This window comes from Suncus etruscus, chromosome 11 (assembly GCF_024139225.1).
Source record: "Suncus etruscus isolate mSunEtr1 chromosome 11, mSunEtr1.pri.cur, whole genome shotgun sequence".
Classification (NCBI taxonomy): domain Eukaryota; kingdom Metazoa; phylum Chordata; class Mammalia; order Eulipotyphla; family Soricidae; genus Suncus; species Suncus etruscus.
The window spans coordinates 94,854,512-94,874,345 of record NC_064858.1 but is presented as its reverse complement, the minus strand read 5'-3'; the positions used below and the strand labels follow the sequence as shown (position 1 = coordinate 94,874,345).

Genomic DNA, 19,834 nt, shown 5'->3' with positions numbered 1-19,834 from the left:
ATGGATTTTCTTTTATTAAATAGAAATAGAAAATTTTTTCTATTTTTTATTTCTATTTCTATGGTCAAGGTGGGGATAGATCTTGGACACAGATGATCAACTATAAGAGATTTGAACATTCCAAAATTGATGTAGAAGCACAGAATTTCCAAGTATTTGAGATATGATGCCTCTAGCTATCACATTATTCAGGGACCAACAGGATCAACATATATTTTATATACTAAACTATTAAACTATACTTTATCCATGTTCCATGAGGGCAATAAGGTTGAGGAAAGGTAAAGTAATTTATCTAAGGTTAGTATAACGAAAAATCACGTCTTATCAATCTTCATCTGATACCAAAGTCCATTTTAAGTATTCAACTGACAATTTAATGATCCAACTATGCAACCTGAGGAAATTCAATAGATTTGTCTATGTCTATGTTCTCAACACCATCACAGATTGACTCACAATCAAAATACCATTATTCTAAAATATTATTTAACTAATATCTTTTTATTGTTTTATTAAACACTATCCACTCAATCTAAATCCTCTGTCCTTTCTGTGAGAATCACCTGGGAGTTTCATTTAGAATCTTATTAGTCTGAACAGCTTTTCTGAAGCTTACTTCTTTCCTTTTGTTTATAATTCTTGACCCAAGGTCTAATAAAGGACTTTTGGAAGAAGGAGATTGGAATAGGCAAATGTCTTGATACTGTAAATTTTTATGCTATAGACAGAGAAAAGGATGCCTTCTGGTTTTCATCAGGTTCTCAAGGGATGAGTGGCCACACAATATTAAAGCATGACATGATTCAATTTCTAGGGCATAGAGGTGAGGCATCATTAGTTTGCCTAAAATGTAGCTTAAGAGTAATACAAGCACAATTATGTTGAATTTCAAATAGCTATCTAAAATGGTTTATGTAATCTGTTTTCAGAACTTCACCACTACTTGCTATTTGGTTCTATACATTTTACATCTGGTCAGCAGCACATTAGAGCAATGTGACTTGGGAAGTAAGTTTATAAGGTATGGGAAGCATCTGAGTATATGAAGGTAATTGAGGAGCAAATCATAGACATTCTCTTTTGGTATGTGGAAAACTTTGCAGCCTTGTTTGGGTGGCCAGAGGCCGCTTTTGACAATTCATGGCTTGGATCTAGGCCCAGTGTGCTTGGAACCAGTGTGCTTGGGTTACATGCAACAGTGCTTGGGAGGCCATGTAGTGCCAAAAGAGAACTTGGGGTCTTATGTATATAAACATAGCATGTGCTCTACCACTTTGAACTATCTTCCTGACCATTGTCATTCTTCATATGCTGCATTCTCAGCTGTTTCTTTGGAGTAAGGAAATCTTGGTCTCTGACTTAACCACTAGTGCTGCCATGTCCCTACATTTCCAGTAGGCTCAATGAGAAGCCAAGAAAAGTGGGAGAGATGGTGTTGGTACTAATTAAGAATGTCTGGTAGCCACAAACAAGATCCTCGAGTTCCTGAAGATTATTTAATAGTCTTATATTTTATGATGTCATATCAGATTTTATAAGTTAGTCATATAGGGTAGATTGCATACAGGTTTGAATAGTCATTTGAGCACTAGAAAATTTGAAGGTTAGTAGGATTTAATACAATTTAAAAAAGGTTTTAAGTGGTAAATTGATAAATAGGAAAGATATACAGGGAAAGTATGTTTTTATTTTATTTTATTTTTTTAAAAAAATATGGAACGTTTCACAAGTTTGCGTGTCATCCTTGTGCAGGGGCCATGCTAATCTTCTCTGTATCATTCCAATTTTAGTATATGTGCTGCCTAAGCAAGCACTATATTTTTATTTTTTATATTTATTTTTAGGCCCACACCACTCTTTCTCCTACCTCTGCACTCAGAGATTATTCCTGAAAGTGCTCAGAAGACAATATGGGATATTGGGGATCAATCCCAGTTTGGCAAGATATAAGGCAAATAAATACCCTTCCTGCTCTACTATCAGACCCTAAAAGTGTACAAAAATACTCAAATACAAGAAGACTGATAAAGAGAAACCCCAGTTTTAATTATGGCTAGGTGCTAATAAAAATATTTCAAAACACTAGCACCTAAAAGTTTTCATTACTAGAGAACACAAGTCTTTTTTTGTTTGTTTGTTTTGAGGTCATACCTGGTGACACACAGAGGTTACTCCTGGCTCTTTGCTCTGAAATTACTCCTGGAAGACTAAGGGGACCATATGAGATTCTGGAGATCAAACCTGGGTCAGCCATATGCAAGGCAAACGTTCTACTCATTGTGCCATCTCTCTAGTTTGAGAACACAAATATTTATATAAAATTAATTTCTTCTGAATGTGAATGATTATTCATAATAAGATAATTATTTCTACTAAAAAGTAAAATAAGACGACAAATTGTTTTCACAGGTAATATTTGGCTTTTGGGTCACACTTGGTGATATTTAGGGCTGATTCCTGGATCTGTGTTCAGAGATCACTTCTGGTAGGGATTAGGGAACCAAATGATGTATTAGGATTGAATCTGGGTTGGCCACATGCAAGGCAAGCACCTTGTCCTTTGTGCCATCTCTCTAGCCCCACATATAATGAAAGCTTTAAGGCATTAAAGCCTTTAAGGCACTGAAAATATCAGTGAGCACTGTTAACTCTTACAGGATGAAGTTGGGAAAGATAGTTGGCTTGGAGCCAGGAAGATGGTCCCAGGAAGGAAAATGATAAAATCAAGAGGAACCGAGGTATTTTTAAATGTCCTAGAAAGAGAAAGCAAAAAAAAAAAAAAAAAAAAAAAAAACAAAAAAAAAAAACAAAAAAAAAAAAAGATAAAAAGGAAGGCCAGAAGACTACATGTGAGGTATCTTTTGTCACCTTCTGTAAGGCAGGCAATATATAGAGGGAAGGTTTATGTGGGGAAACTCTTGACAAGCTGTTGTAAAGGATGTCCCAAATTAAGTGAGACAAATGTATTCATCACCATTGGTTCTGGAAAAGATTAAGAAGAGAATAAGGGCTCATTTAAACCCTGGCTTAGGCAATAAGACATATGAAAATATATGATCAGTTCTTTATCATACATGATTAGTACTATCAAATTCTATACACAAAAATATATTACAAATGTACTGTAAATGTGTTTTATAGTGTTAACAAAATTTCAGAGTAACATGAATTCTGGACTCAAGCAGTACATAGAAGTCTACAACATTCTTTGCCAATGGCACTACCTTTCTTTCCAGAGGCAACTTTTATTTTATGTCACACACAAATTATTATAATTTTTTTGGTTTTTGGGACACACACGGCAGTACTCAGGGGCTACTCCTAGCTCTATGCTCAGAAATCGCCCCCGGCAGGCTAGGGGGACCATATGGGATGTAGGGATTTGAACCACCATCCTTTTGCATGCAAGGCAAATGCCCTACCGCTGTGCTATCTCTCTGGCCCTCACACACAATTTTTAAATATAAAAATGCATATAAATTCTATGATTTAACAAACAATACATTCTTCTTCACTTATTAAACCCACATATATTTGCCTTATCCTATTGGATGAACGTTATTTTGAAATATAAATGATGTTATTAATTTTATTGTTTGTCTTCCCTTGTCTCATCTTTAACAGAAACCTCTCAAATGACCCTTCATGCTTTTATTTACTCAGTGTAGTCTGAACAAACACAGGATGACTTAAGAGTAAACACCTGGTTAATACAATGATAATGTTCACTTTTGAATGCTCAAGAATTAAAATTGAGTAGAAAAGATATGATTTCATGGATTAGTATGGCTGTAAAATTTATACTTTGTAAAGCCACCTTACATCCTTTCTGCTAGAACTCGATGTGTTAGTGGGAAGGAGGAAATAAACAAATCAATAATCAGTTTGTAGCCCTGGCTAAATGCTGCATGGGGAGCATAAAGAAAAGGCCACAGGAGTTCAGAAGAGCAGGAGATGGTTTCCAGCAGGGCTTTCCTGCTCCCAGCCCCTCTGAGCAAGCCACCAGATCAATCTTCTTTCAGCAGCGCTTTGATCACACCACTGCTCTTCTCTGAAATCTCCTGTGACCCTCAGCCTGGCCTCTCTTGCCATCTGCTACAGAAATTACTCCATCCATATCACTGTCCCATTAGAATGGAGGTCATTGTGATAGGGTTGAAAGTACCCTGGAGTTGTTGTGACAAGACCTAGTGTGAAATTTGCTTCTGTCACTATTTTAGGAAGATGAGCTTGGGCATTCCATATAACACTCCTGGATTGAATGTCTTCATTTAACAACTTTTGAAACTGTCCATCTCATGGACTTGGTTGAGTTAAAGAAAGTGTGGCTGAAAGTACTTTGTTCACTATGAAGTGTGTTCTGAGTATGAGATATCCATGCATATAGGATATGCACATTTATAAAGGCATGCAGGATTGGGGAGATAGTTTGAAGGGATAAAACATATGTCTTGCATGTGTGAGACCCTGAGATTTTATTTCTAACATTTCTCAGTATTCCCCTGAGCCAGGTATAGCACTGATGATTCCTCAGTAGTACCGACAGTGGCCCCAAAGGCTCAGTTTACCAGCTTCAGTATGAAGTACTGCCTCGGCCAAGCACTAAACCATGAGGTCTGCACCAGTAGACTGAGTGTTGCTGGGAGGGTCTCTCAGACTAATAAGGCTAAACTTCAGAGAAGTTCTACTCTAGCACACCTTTACTCCCCAATAGAAGTTATCAAAATTTATACATTTGCAAATAATGTTAGTGCTCGCTTATGCTATAGTAGCTTATAGGTATTTATATATAATAGATATACCATATGAATGTACTATATAATAGTATGCACACACATATATAAAAACTATGAAAACTAGACTTTTTTTGTTTTGGTTGTTTTTTTTTAATTTTTGATTTTTTTGGGTCATTCCCAGCTGTGCTCAGGGGTTACTCCTGGCTCTGCACTTAGAAATTGCTCCTGGCAGGCTCAGGGGACCATATGGGATGCCAGGATTCTAGCCACCATTCATTCTGGATTGGCTGCTTGCAAGGCAAATGTCCTACCACTGTGCTATCTCTCCAGCCCCCAAACTAGACTGTTTTAGGCCCTGAAAGACTAATAGGATTATGAGGAAAAAAGAAGATATAAAGAGGTTTGAAAGCCAACAGTGTTTGCAGTCGACATGGGAGGTAAGGGGGTTTATGAAATAGCATGACATCAAGTATAAGGTCTATCCAGTTGCCAGACACTTTGGAAAGAGCTCAGATGGCTTCTGGGGCAGGTGTGTGGGGTGTAATGGGGGTTATGGGGGAATCACAGTGACATATTCTACTAGGTCCATATTCAGCTCAGTGGGTAATTGGGGTCAGGGGAGCAAAAAATAGTTAACCAGAGGGTTAAGTTTCTAGTGTTCTGAGAGACAGATTGACAGGAGGGTGTTAGTTAGAGGTAAAGAGGATACTTGAGAAATATCTGTAGGTCAGAAGACACAAAAGAAGTAGCTACCCAGCATCTTAGTAAAGGAAATAATGAAAGTTAGTACTATTATGAAATCATTGATTCTTATTGGTCTCTGGTTGAACTTTAGCTAGGAGGACAAGACAAATTAAAATAACTTTAAACTTGAGTGTGCACTGGGGACAGGGCTTTCCCATTGAGAATCAGAGATAACTGGGTTTTAGGGGTGCAACTATTTGTATGGGATTTGGTGGCAATGGAAGAGGCAATAGATAACAGAGGCAGCAATGATAGTTGAAACTAGTGAGGGGTTGGTGTACCCCCAATCCTCCCCCAACTTCTCTGATTCAGAAGCTTGATAGAAGCATATGTTTGCTTTTTCTACAAAAACAAAATGTACCCTGAAGATTAATAGTGAAAAGTAGGCTTGGGAGGAATCTTAAATCTTGAAGGAACAAACAATTTTCAAGAACCCACTTATTAGAAACAATTGACTTGCTGATTATAATTTATTCTCAACTGTCTCTTCTATTCATGAAAGAGTTTCCTTCAAAGGATTTGGCTTAGAAACTTTATTAGCTATGTTTCAATGACCATATATCCTTAAAAGGAATCCAGATGCATTTCTTTATAGTCTTTAATTCAGACATTTTGCCCATTCAAACTCACTTTGATTTCTAATATGTTTGAATAAATAAGACTATGCTCCAGAGTTCATATATTTCCTGAGGATTTGAGAAATGACATCGAAATCAATTGCCAGGTCCTATTCACAAGGAAAGAAAAACAATACTTTGCAGCCAGATGTCCCCCAAAGCACTATAACTGAGAAAAATATTCATTTATATTATTTACCAAAGCAGGTGAGAATGCATCCCTGTCATGAAAGCTGAGTTTTCTGTTTTCTGTGGGTTTGCTCTATTCCTCTTATAATTTATTATCACCCTTACTGTCATCAGTAACAAAGTGTAATTTATTATAAAAATCAGAATTATATAGGAATAAATAACTTACACTGAAAAATTATGCTCACATTGAGACAACAGGGAAAACAGTGGGGGTATAAAAATCTAAATCTTAGACATAAATCATTTATGTTGTATAACTTATTACAAATATCCAGCATTTTTAATTGAATGTAATTGTAATTGAATTGTAATGGAATGGATATCTAAATATTCATTCAAGAAAGGTATTCTAAAGGGTTGCCTTGATTTTTTTTTCACTTTTAAAATTGATGTAACATAATGAAAGTTTTGGAAAAGTTACCAATAGAATTAAAAATGGGTTTCAAAACTTTAATACACTCTACAGTTGGAGATAGTTACTGGATTCAAAAGCAGCGACCATGTCTGTGGAGGAGAGTGAAAGCAAACACTCTAAAAACAATCCTTCCACATCTGTAATGGGGTGTTAAGAAATTGATAGTCTTTGACCAGTTCATTTGCTAGCAGCCACTGAGTCTAATATTTAACTTTTTTAAGAAGAAGAAGAAGAAAAATTCTCTGTATAAGGCTAGTGAAGTCTGCTAAGGATATAGTAATATTGGAACAAATGTGTGGCAAGTCGCTATGAGCCTTGAAAATCTCTATCTTTAGTCCATATGGGCTGAAGTGAGTCTGATGAGATTTCAGATTGTGGCCTGAGATAGCGGGGGATCATGAAAAGCTCCTGAATGAAAACTCCAAATTTCTGAATCAAAACCTCAAATTCAGGCCAAGTTCACAGAGAGGTTTTGCTGCGTGCGGCTTACCAAACTCTGAGTGAACTTGCCCCAAGCCCTAAAACTAGTGAGGGGCAAATTTCAAATGAACCTCAGATGAATTATGGCTTCAGGTGGTAATCAAGCGAAACTTAATTTCAGCTGTGTTTTGGTGTCAACTTAGAATGAGAATCCACAAGAGTCAGAAATCTATATTCCTTCCCAACAGCTCAGTGACCTTATACAAACAGAAAACACAAGTCAGTGAGGTTTCTGTAAAGGGCACACTTTTGCTTTACTCAAACACACAGCTATAGTGCCTTAGTGAATGGAATGGAGATTTAGGGATTAGCACCAAGAACATGCTTAAAGCATGACATTACTGAAGGTATTTCAGGGGACCTAGTTTCTCATTCCTTCCTTAAATGTTTTGTGCTGGTACTAATGAAGAAATGGGTAAACATGCTTCATTGTTCTCTGCTTGGCAGTAATCATTCTTCATGAATAGAAAAATCAAGGAGACCAATGTTTCTGAAATTTTTGAAAACAGGGAGAGGGATTCTTTTAAGACATTCTCAGAAATTCTTCCTAGAGATCCCAAAGCACCGCCAGGTATGACCCTGCAGGTGACCAGCACCTCCATTGTGACCAAGGCAATCTCCTAGACCACATTGTCATACCTTGCAGTGCTCTTCAGGTGACATCAGTTTGGGGAGTAAGTGGTGCCCAAGATTGGTTATCTGCCCTAATGACTGTTCAGATTTTCCAGTCCCTGATTACTGATTTGGAGATCATCTGGGATGCTGGGGGATCGAACCGATGTCCGTCGTAGGTTAGCTGTGTGCAAGGCAAACACCCTACTGCTTGTGCCACTGCTTTGGCCCCATTGTTATACAATAATTTTTAAATGACACAAGCTAATCTCTAACCCCTGCCCTGTTCTAAATTCTCATAAACTTTAATGAAAGAAATATAGATGGAACAATTTGATTTTAAGAGATTACATATCTACACATCTACAAGTAATTTTTGCACCCCCAAAATGAGGAAGAATTACTCATACATGTATGATTCTTCCCATACATGTTCTACCAGTGGTTAACTCATCCTTCACCAGTGCAACTTTATTGCCACCAGTGTTCCCCATTTCCCTCTCCCCCCTCAACCCCAGTCTGTATCTGGGCCAGGCATTCTGGTTCTCTCTCTTACTCTCTCTTTCCTTTCTGACATTATTATTTTCACTATTGTCAATGTGGATGCACCCAAAAATCTTTTAATATGTTTTGGAGCCACACCTGGCAGTGCTTGGAGCTTTGTGTGCAGTAATGCCTGGAATTGAACGAGGGTCAGTTGCATGAAAGGCAAGCACCTTAAACCCTGGTAATATATGTCCAATCCACAATATACAGAGTCTTACTACAAAGAGATATGAAAAATTCAGTGACTACACAGTTTTTATTCTCTTCAAATTGCCTCCATTTTTATTTTATTTTATTTCATCTTATCTTTCTCTTTCTTTTTACACTCTGGCATGATTTGATTTCAGAACCGAGACTATTGTGTGGTGCTTGTCTTTATTGCTGTAGTGCTCACTGGATATTTAATTTGACATTTCTTTCTGTATTGCTGGGGTGTTTCAATTACCCTTTTCAGGTCCTCTCTCAAACTGAGGTTGATAGCCTCTAGAAGGACTCCACCCATTTTCAGCATATTTTATTTTTATTTTTTTTCTTATTTTTTTTACCCCATTCTATTGCTTTTCTTTCCCTCAAACAAAACCACATAACTTGATTTATCTAGCTCCTCCTCTCAAGTAAAGGGGGAAACAAGGGAGGGTGCCAGGACCAAACAGATATATGATCACTAATAGTAAGCTAGACAAAGAGGGGACCACCTACTCTAGCAGCCTGGGGGCTGATAGTGGAGGATATGAGTTGCAGAAAGGAAATGGGGATGGGGGAGGACAAATTTGGTGATGGGTATTCCCCTGATTCAATGTTAATATGTACCTAAAATACTACTGTGAAAGATATGTAAGGCATTATGATCAAAATAAAAATTAAAAAAATTTTAATATTCATTTTGACCATTTTTGTACATTTTATGTTTATTTTTATCCAAAAATTCAATGGATCCACAGTCATCTTTTATAAATTATTTAAGGAAATATAAAGGTATTTTCTGTACCTAAGTTATTTTAATTTAAAACATTTTAATTTAAACTAAATTTTGCCACTATATAATCAATTAATGAAATGCTTTTTTGTTTTGCACTATATTTTAAATTTAAGGGTTTTTTTGTGTTTTTTTTTTTGTTTGTTTGTTTTTTTGCTGTGCAGGAGACTGAACCAAAGTCTCATACATGGAAGACAAACGCTTTACCACTGAGCCAAATCTTGCCAACCCCAAGAAATATTTTTTCCCTCATGTGGGCATCAGGCTTGTAGTTTTGCTTCCTATATTTGATTAAACAGATTCTCAGTTTAAATGTAGTAGCTGATCAAAATAACAGTTTGCCAATTATTACATACTTCTGGATCAAAATTGATTTTGATCTGTGGAACACCTCCAAATAATGGATTTTTAATACAGTTTACTCTTCAGTTCTAGAATATTTCTTTAATAAAACAAACAACAGTCAATTCCATACATTCCAGATGTTGCTTAAAAATCATAAAAGCATTTAATGTAGATAGCTTTTAATTTTGTCTCTATGCCAATAATTCTTCCCATTTTCTAGTTGTCTTCCCTCTTCCCCTTATGTCTTTGTCTCATGTCTACTGCACACAAATCTTTCCAATCTGAGGAGTGTTGGGCTTCTTTTTTCAACCATAAAACACATTGCCACATAGCCATTTGTTGACTGTTGGTTTTCATTTCACACTCCCGTATGGATAATCAATTAGGCAATGCCTTCAGTATGACCTCAATGAAATAAGCAGACAAGTTGGACTCACTTCATTTTAATGGTATAGGGAGGTCCTACCTATTTATTTTCAGGTTAGTCTTTCAGAATCTATTAGTGTTAGATAAAGGCTCCCGATAATGTTCAATTTTTTCAAACTTTGGAGAGTTAGAAACCTAGAAATCTGAGTCTCTTCAGGTTCTTTAAGAATGAATTAAAATTGGGAATATTTAAGAACAAATAAAGACACAAGACTAAGTTCTCATGACACAATATGAACTCCTAAAAACCTTGAAAGGATTTGGCTGGAGAGATAGTATAGTGAGAAAAATGCTCATCCTGCATATGGACAACCAGGGTTTGAATCCCACACCATATAAGTTTCCTGGAGCACCCACCAAGAATGGTCCCTAAGCATAGTGCCATGTATGATCATCCCTAAGTACATCCACAGCTAGTTCAAATGACAATCTTTAATGGATCTGAATATTTCTTTATAGGTATTGAAGTCAATCCACAAATTCCAAATTCTTTTTAATTCACTTTGTGAGGACACTATAAGAGAATATAAAAATTTAGAGGGGGAGTGAACTATGGTTACAAGACAGCTTTTCAACCTTAATAGATAATCCCTTATCCCTTCTCTAATGTCCTTCAGATATAACCAAATTCAGTATCAGTTATGAGGTGCAATATTTGCCTTCTTAACATCTAGGGAATCTTACAGTTCTTGGCATTTGACAATCACTGCTGGTGAGGTAGAAGGACTGGCATGAGTGTCATTGTTTTTATTCTCATAACCTCAAGTTTGACTGCCATTCGAGAAGCACGACTGGGTAATTGCAAGCTTTCAATGTTTTTGTCAACACACCGTTAAAAGATAATTTGAGCAAGATATATAAATTTTGACTGTTGTTTGAAAACTGGTCTTTGATCAGATGAGATCAAGAAAGAACTATCATTTGTAGAATGGATGCCTTACTTGTTAGAAAATCCTAACATTTCTGATAGCACAAAGAAAAATATTGTGTGTGGAGAAAATCATTAATCAAAATTGATTTAAAAGAGTTAACTCTGAATGAAGCAGATTTAGAAATACTAGATATTTTTATGCACATTTTATATGTGAATATATGTCTAAATAATCTTAAATGTGTCCTTTCAATATAAAAAAAAAACCTCAACAACATTGTGAGCTAAAAAGAATAAAAAACTTTTGTGTCATGTGATTAACATTACTTTTGTTTCTTAATTATGCCTGAAACATTTTCTTCCAATTGGTGCTGTTTTAGATTTGATGAAACACAAACATATACTTTGGGGAAGAAAGGAAAAAATAAAGAAGTGGATAAACTGGACCACAGGAAAAGAGAGATGTCTTTAATTTTCTTAGGAGCTGTTTGAAATTGTTTTTCCCTATTTAGAAGTCTAAAGCTGAAACTAGCCAATAACTGTAGCTAAAGATAGCAGAATTGTACTTTGCATAGTAATAAACCCTAAAATGAATGTCTTAAAAAGTTATTCAAAATAAAAACATTATAACTAAGAAGCAAATAGCGTTGCTCATTTTATGTCCTGTTAGCGAACCACCAACACTTGGAATCCCTTCAACATTGTCTTCACCATTCGCGACTATAGATCAACAGGCCTATAGTTTTTGATCCTCTAGTTTGTTTTCAGTTAAACTTCCCAGTTTCACAAAGTTTAAGTGTCTCTCTCAACTAGTATCACTCTTAAAGATGAGTCAAATACTGACTACTGAAAATAATTATACTCTACTTCTAGTGATGGTGAAATCTATGTTCAAGGCACTGAGTGTACTTCCTGAACAGTAAGAAACTGGTTATTCATTAAAAGAGGTCATTGATCTAAAGGTATAACTGACTAACACCCAAGCTATTTATAAATCACTGCACCCTCTAATTATAATGTTCTTGTCAATCTATGAATTATATTTGGGATGAACTCAGTGCCTTAAATGCTCGTCTCCCCTGGATTTGCTCCAAGAGCAAGAGAGAGAGGATTCTCAGGAGGAAATCTCATGCTTATGGCTCATTGTTTTCTTGGAAAATGAGTAATCTACATTGTAGATAAATTCATGGGTTTTTCCAAACAGCAGGCATTAGCTCCGTCCCTAGTACCATAGGAATTCAAAATCAGAACTCTACTGTTTTCTAAAAAGAGAAAACAGAAAGTGATATGGAGCTACTTATGAATTTTTATGAAGGAAGGGTACTCAGGGAATCCAAGGCACTCCTGGTAAACTGGGATTGTGGATCAACTGTAGGGCCTGAGTTCAGTGCTGTTCTGCCCTGTGATGTGTGTGTGTGTGTGTGTGTGTGTGTGTGTGTGTGAGAGAGAGAGAGAGAGAGAGAGAGAGAGAGAGAGAGAGAGAGAGAGAGAGAGAGATGTTTTACCAGGCTACCCTGGTGGTGCTGTGTGAGAGGGGGCCTCTAAGGCTTCACCCAGTGGTGGTCAAATTCACTCAAGACAAGCATTTAATCACCTCTCTAGCTCCCATTTAAGAATATTTTTAAAATAAAAAACTGACATGGATGGATGAGTTCTCCTGGCAAGAGCAAATTCTGATACTACAACTGAATCAGCAATAAAATAGAATAATCTTGGACAAAATCTCCTCTGGGACCTCCCGTCTCTAATCTATAGCACAAGAAGATTATAAATGATGAATTATTAACTTGTAATTAATTGAAATGCTTTAATTTCTGTGGAAGAGTAACTATTTAAATATCATTAAAATATCAATGGCTTCCTTAGAGTATGGCATAAATAATGTTGCAACGAACAATTTTGTATATAAATATTTCTATAGTTCTTCAGATTTTTCTCCTTACATATTCCTATCTGTAAAATAAAATCAACACTATGAATTTTTTAAAAAGTTGTAAAGCATAAAAGCTTTACCAAAAAAGTTATTTGTTTCATTAAGAGAATACTTTTCCAACTATAATTAATTAATATTACATTGAGATTTTCTTGTTTAAACTATTAAATTAAAATTTTATAGTTTTTGTTTTGGTTTGACATTTTTATCACTTTGATAGTTATTAATCAATGGGCAAAATTATATTAATATTTTCTATAAAATAAATGTATGATTCATTTATATTATGCTGTTTTTATACATACTAGAATCTGAATCAACAATATCTTCAATTAAAAAGTTTTTCCAGTTTTAGATCATTATAGTATATAATATAGCTGTTCTTATCATAGCTTTACTCCACATTTGAGTAAGACTGAAAATCATTGAACTCATAGAACTCAATAAAACTGAAGCAAAACAAAACAAAACAAAAAAATGAGAAAATAATGTTTAGAAACCTCAACTAACCTTGCTATGGTTTTTCTAAGCCTAGAAATAAGATTTAGGAAGGCCCTTTAGGGACTACAGTAGAGAGGGAATCAGATGGCCAAATGCGACTTTTTTCTATGGCTTGAGAAACTTTCAATGATTTCAGTGAACATTCAAAGATAATGAGTGGGCTTTTTTTTTTGTACCGTCAATTTTCCAAACTGATTTTCTAATCACTTACAAATTTGATCACTTTATTATGTTTGCTGGTTTGGAACTTCTCAAAGAATAGACCTTTGTGAAGAATAAAACCTTTCTGTCTGGGCCAGAGCAGTGGTGCAGTGGTAGGGCGTTTGTCTTGCACGTGGCTGACCTAGGATGGGGACGGACCACAGTGCGATCCCCTGGTGTCTCATATGGTCTCCCACACCTGAAGCGATTTCTGAGCACATAGCTAGGAGTAACCCCTGAGCATCACCGAGTGTGGCCCAAAGAACAAAAAAACAAAACAAAACAAAAAACCTTTCTATCTTCCCTCCCTCCTTCACTCCTTTCCTCTCTTCCTTCCTCCCTCCCTCCCTCCTCCCTCCCTCCCTCCTCCCTCTCTCCTCCCTCCCTCTCTCTCCTTCCCTTCTTCCCTCCCTCCCTCCCTCCCTCCCTCCCTCCCTCCCTCCCTCCCTCCCTTCCTTCCTTCCTTCCTTCCTTCCTTCCTTCCTTCCTTCCTTCCTTCCTTCCTTCCTTCCTTCCTTCCTTCCTTCCTTCCTTCCTTCCTTCCTGTATCTAATATACAGAGTATATAGTTAACAAAGCATTCTAGAATAAATAAATGATATAAAAATTGCATCTTAGATACAATGTGACAGATACTGCAACTTTCCACATAAGAAATATACTATATATATTTATATATAATATATTTTATATAATATATATTTAGGAGGATTTTTTCAGTTTGAACTTTGCTCTTACAAGGGGATGTATTTGAAGATTTGTTTTCTCTTCCCTTCTTATTGAGGTCTATGGAATAGATACAATTTTCTCTTTTAGAGAGCAAGCCTGTGATGGACTAAGTGTGTGTGACTAAATCAAAGAAGACCAGAGATACCATTAAAAAAAAAAAACTCAACCATTCATTATACAGGGGACCTCTCCCAAAGCCACCCACTCATCAAAAATGCAAGTAGAACAAAAACTATCAGCACCTTCTAACCACAAAATTAACTTGTAAACTTCCAGCTGCTAAGCATCATTGCAGACAACACGCTGATTTCTGGTTTCTCTGAAGCTTTTACACATGTCTCAATTTTGATGCTAAAAAAATAAGGCACATCTTAAGCCCATGTAGTTCAAACTAAACCCCCATTAGCCTCAAAGTGCAGGGATTCTGTGGACAATCCCTGGGAAGTGGGCTAGACAGGAAGCAGAGCTACCTCTCACTTCCACAAGTTGTAATAGACTTCCAGATCATGTCTGTGGTCAATGACTGGTCAGAGTTGGCCAGCCTCCAACAGGCTTGTTTAGACTACTTGATGAGTTGACACAAGCAATGACTCTTTCCAGTGCTATTAGTGTCTGAACATTAACAAGCAACAGTGTTCAGGACGACTAGTAAAGAGAAGAGGCATTTTAATCTTTGTTTTGGAAGTGAGCCCTCCAAATAAATCTGCAGTGAGGGAACCCTAGTGAGGAGGGGCTGAGGGTGGGCAGGGATTGGGGGGGGGGTGTATCATGAGAGAGATCCTATACTATGTCCACATAGCTGGGTATATAGAAGAGATGGGAATTTCCAGTCCCCCTTTCTGTTAAAAAAAAAAATGCTATTTACAGCACGTGATGAATTTTCAGCACCCTGTCAGCAATACCACACATTGAAATTCCAAGCAAAAGATTCACAAAGGAGTCCCTTACCTTTGCTAACTAAAATATAAATAAACCTATGGGGGAGAAGGTTTCTCGCCTTACCTGGGATAGTGTGCTATGTAGCAACCGCCACATTGATATTTAGAATTAGAGTCTAAAAACTAATGTGGATTCCAGGTATGTCAGTGATGATCTCAATGACAAGGGCAGAAATGGTGGCAGGAATTTGATACATGCGGCTGTGTGTTGTCTCCATGGGTGGACATTCCAAGCCCAGCCAAATGGTTCGCATGCAGAGGAGAACTGTGTGCTTATTTTTGTTTCTTTTTCTTCTGTCAACAAACATAAAAGCAGAGAATGATAAGCCTTAGAGTTGGAAAGGAACTTGAAAATTTTCTGGTCTTAAATGAGCCAGTTTTACAGGCTATATCAGGAAGACTTTAATGAAGGTCCCGATGATATTTTTTCACAATTTGTTGCTGATACCCAACCAGAGATGTTCTTTTTCTTGTTTTAATTAATAATTTTCACATGAATCATTGAGAGATATTGTTACAAATTTGTCCATGATTAAGTTTCAGTCATACGATGTTCCAACATCCATCTCTTCACCAGTGCACAATTCCTGCCACCCATGTACCCAGATTCCATCCCACTGTCCCACCTCTACCTGCCTCTATACATTTTTGTTCCCTTTCTCTTTCTCCCTAACTCTTCCTTTCTTCCTTATGTGTAACTCCCCTCCCATTCTTCCTGTGTAACTTGATCTTACCTGCATGACCCTCCCATTCCTGGAAGGGGTCTTGGGAAGGTTAGATAAGGCTTTTGACCTGAAGGGAGTGGGATTAAGGAATTTGCCTGGATGCAGCATGGAGGAGAAAGCAAGAGAATGAGATGGCTAAGGGACAATTTAGAATGCAGGGCTGAATAAGGATCCAGCGTAAATGGTTATAATAGACCACACATGTGGTGGACAGGGCAAATAAAGATGTTATCTCTCTGGAAGCCTGCCTGTGAGTGAGTTCTATACCCACCGCTCTCCTGGACCCAGATACCCAGATACCCGCAAAAGCCACTGTGCTATCTCTCCAGCTCATGTATTTCATCTTTGAGGAAGTTTTTGTTTATCTCCTCCCAATTTTTGGATGGGATTTGATGATATTTTTTCTTGATAAGTTCTACCAGTTATATATATATATATATATATATATATATATATATATATATATATCTTAAACATCTCCTATTAGATGAATAGTAGATAAATAATTTCTTGAATTTCATACTTGGTCTTTGTATCCTGATCATTGTTTCCATTTAGTAACAGAAGCATCTAAATTTAATACAGTCTAATTTGTTTGTCTTTACTTCTACTTGCTTTGTTAGTGGTATTTCAGCCTTGAAGATACTTTAGCTTCAATGTCCATGAAAGTTCTGCCTATGTTTTCTTCTGCATATCTATGGTTTCAGGTTTGATAAAAGTATTTTTAATGCATTTTAATTTCACCTTTGTGCATGGTGTTATAAAGAGTTCTGAGTTCAGTTTCCTGTAATTTGTTAAACAGTTTCTCCAGCACCACTTGTTAAAAGAGGCATTCCTTGTTTCATTTCAATTTTTTTGCACCTTTGTCAAAAATTAAATTTTTTTTTGGCTTTTGGGTCACACCCGGCAGCATTCAGGGGTTACTCCTGGCTCTATTCTCAGAAATCAGTCCTGGCAGGCTCAGGGGACCATATGGGATGCCAGGATTCGAATCACCATCCTTGTGCATGCAAGGCAAACACTCTACCTCCATGTTATCTCTCCAGCCCCTCAAAAATTAATTTTTATATACATGGGATATGTCTCAGTAAATACAATTCTATTCCACGAATCTGAGAATCTGTCTTTATTCCAATACCACACTGTTTTAATTACTACTGCTTTGTAGTACAATTTGAAGTTGGGAAAGGGAATGACCATATCTACATTTTCCCAAGGATTGTTTTAGTTCTTCATGAAAGTTTATTGCTCCATATAAATTTCAGGAGAGTTTGATCTCTTTTGTTGGAAAATGTTATGGGTATCCTCCTAGGAATTGCTTTAAACCTGTACAATGCTTTGTGGAGTATTGACATTTTAATCATATCAATCCTCCCAATCCATGAACTGAGATGTGTTTCCATATATGAAGTCCTCATTTATTTCTTGAAGTAGTATTTTGTATTTTTCTTTGTCTTTCACATCTTTAGTTAAGTTGATTCTAGGTACTTGATTTTTCTGAGGCTCAATTGTGAATAAGATTTCTGAATATCTCTTTCTTATCTTTTATTATTTTTATCTATGAAACTCATGGCTTTTTACATGTTAATTTTGTAGCCTGTCACTTTACTATAAAAATCTATTATCTCTAGAAACTTTTTTGTAGAGTCTTTAGAAATTTAAAATATATATAATTTCACTTGCAAGTAGTGAGAGCTTGTCTTTTTCATTTCCATAGATGGAGATAGAATGCCCAAAGCAACAGATCAAAAAAAGTATATCACATTAGAAGGAGCATCCTTAATAGTTACCACATATCTACCAAAAGAAACTTCGAGGCCCAAAAGTTGTCATGGGATATGATCTATAGGCATGAAGAGAACCAGCTAAAAGAGATCCTCCACAAAAAATAGTCCCATGTGGATGCATGCATTCTCTATGTCTGGGAATATCTCAGCAATATCTTTTTTGCTCCTTCATTGGGGCTATTTTACTGGCCCTCCAGATGCTAATAATTCTTATGTAGTTCCTCTTGATTTCATCACATTATCTTGTCAGCTTTTTCTTCATTTAAGACTCCTTTTCATCTTCTGATGTTGTCCGGAGATGTTATGTACCTCATCTTAACACTTACTGATTCTGTCCTCAGCAGCTGTTATTCTACTGGTGTGGCTTTTGGTGACTTTTTTTGTTTTCACTTTTTTTGTTTTCAGATCTGTTATTTATTTAAAAAAAATTTTTTTTTGGTTTTTGGGTCACACCCAGTGGCGCTCAGGGGTTACTCCTGGCTCTACACTCAGAAATTGCTCCTGGCAGGCTTGGGGGACCATATGGGATGCTGGAATTCGAATCACCATCTTTCTGCATGGAAAGCAAACACCCTATCTCCATGCTATTTCCCTGGCCCCCTATTTTTGAAATTTTCTCATTTCTGCTTTCATATCCTATTGTGTGTTATTGGCTGTATGTTCCATGGTTTTCTAGGAATTCCTTACACTTTCTCTCTAAAGTCTTGATCAGAGAGGTATTATAGCTAACTGACACGTTTGGGTCTCCAGAGATACCATTTTTACTCACTAAGTGTGGTGGGGTTCTGCATTGCCTTCCCATTGCTATGACAAATTTATAAAGTTTTGTGATGTTTCTTAGTGACTGGAAGAAACTCTTGGTGGTGGAGCAAAGTGGAGGGATCAGACTTTTCTTGGGCTGCTATGCTGGATGATAAAATAGCACTTTTAAGTCACAAAGATGACCCTGCTACCATTCTGTTGGCCTCAATTCTGTGGGAAAGTATGGCTAGAAGACCCCTTATTCTGATGTTTCTCTTCACCTCTAGGTGCTGACCTAAGTGCAAAAATGGAGCTTTTGAGTCATAACGAGGGCCCCACTACAGCTCTTCCAACCACAGATTTTAAAACTAGAATAAAAAAGTGTTTGTTCACTTGTCATCCATGGTAAGAGTAATGAACAGTTGGTATGACAAATAGCATCATAAGTGTAGAGTCTACATCTGTAGGGTTTTTTTAAGCCATACCATGAGGTACTCAGAAATCACTCCTTATTTGGCACTCATATATCACCTCTGGTAGGCTCAGGGGACTATATAAGATGTTGGAGATCGAACCTGGATCAACAATATGCAAGGCAAGTGATTTATATTCTGTACTCTCACCTTGACCCATTTAAAGAAATAATTGTTTTTTGTTTTGTTTTGTTTTGTTGGCCACACCCGGTGACGCTCAAAGGTTACTCTTGGCTATGCTCTCAGAAATTTCTCTTGACTTGGGAAACCATGTGGAACACCAGAGGACTCCAGGGGTCTGTCCTAGGCTAGCGCACGCAAGGCAGACGCCTTATGGCCTGTGGCACAACTCCAGCCCCACTTAAAGAAATTCTTATAAAGAATTTTCAAACAGCAAGAAATCATAGTTCTGAAAAATCTATTTTCCTCCAGTCTAGTTATTGTCCAATTAGTTAAGTATCATGTAGTTTATATAGCAAAGGTTGAAATGAAAATAAGAAAAAGTTTTTTGTTTTTTTTTTTTTAATATGGAACGCTTCACGAATTTGTGTGTTATCCTTGCACAGGGGCCAAGGATTAGCAGCGGATAATCTTTTCTGTATTGTTCCAGTTTTAGTATATGTGCTGCCAAAGTGAGCACAGAAAATAAGAAAAAGTTTTAATGACAGACTATTATCCACACTTAATGAGAAAAATTAAGATAAGTGAGTGAGAATTATATAAAACCATAATTGACCTTCTAGCTACTGAGGTTGAATGACCTATGTACATTATCTTTGCATCCTACACAGAGGAAAGTGTCTACATGGAATTAGGACAATTTTTAGTAACAAATTTCACTGA

General features: G+C 36.7%; 1 non-coding gene and 1 pseudogene across 1 annotated transcript; both read right to left on the bottom strand.

The window, feature by feature from the left end:
* Positions 1-1,710: 1,710 nt before the first annotated feature.
* Positions 1,711-1,817, bottom strand: LOC126023407 (U6 spliceosomal RNA). Its single transcript, XR_007500532.1, has one exon. It is a non-coding gene; the product is annotated as a U6 spliceosomal RNA (small nuclear RNA).
* A 17,695-nt stretch (positions 1,818-19,512) lies between these two features.
* Positions 19,513-19,631, bottom strand: LOC126023708 (uncharacterized; annotated as a pseudogene).
* Positions 19,632-19,834: the final 203 nt, after the last annotated feature.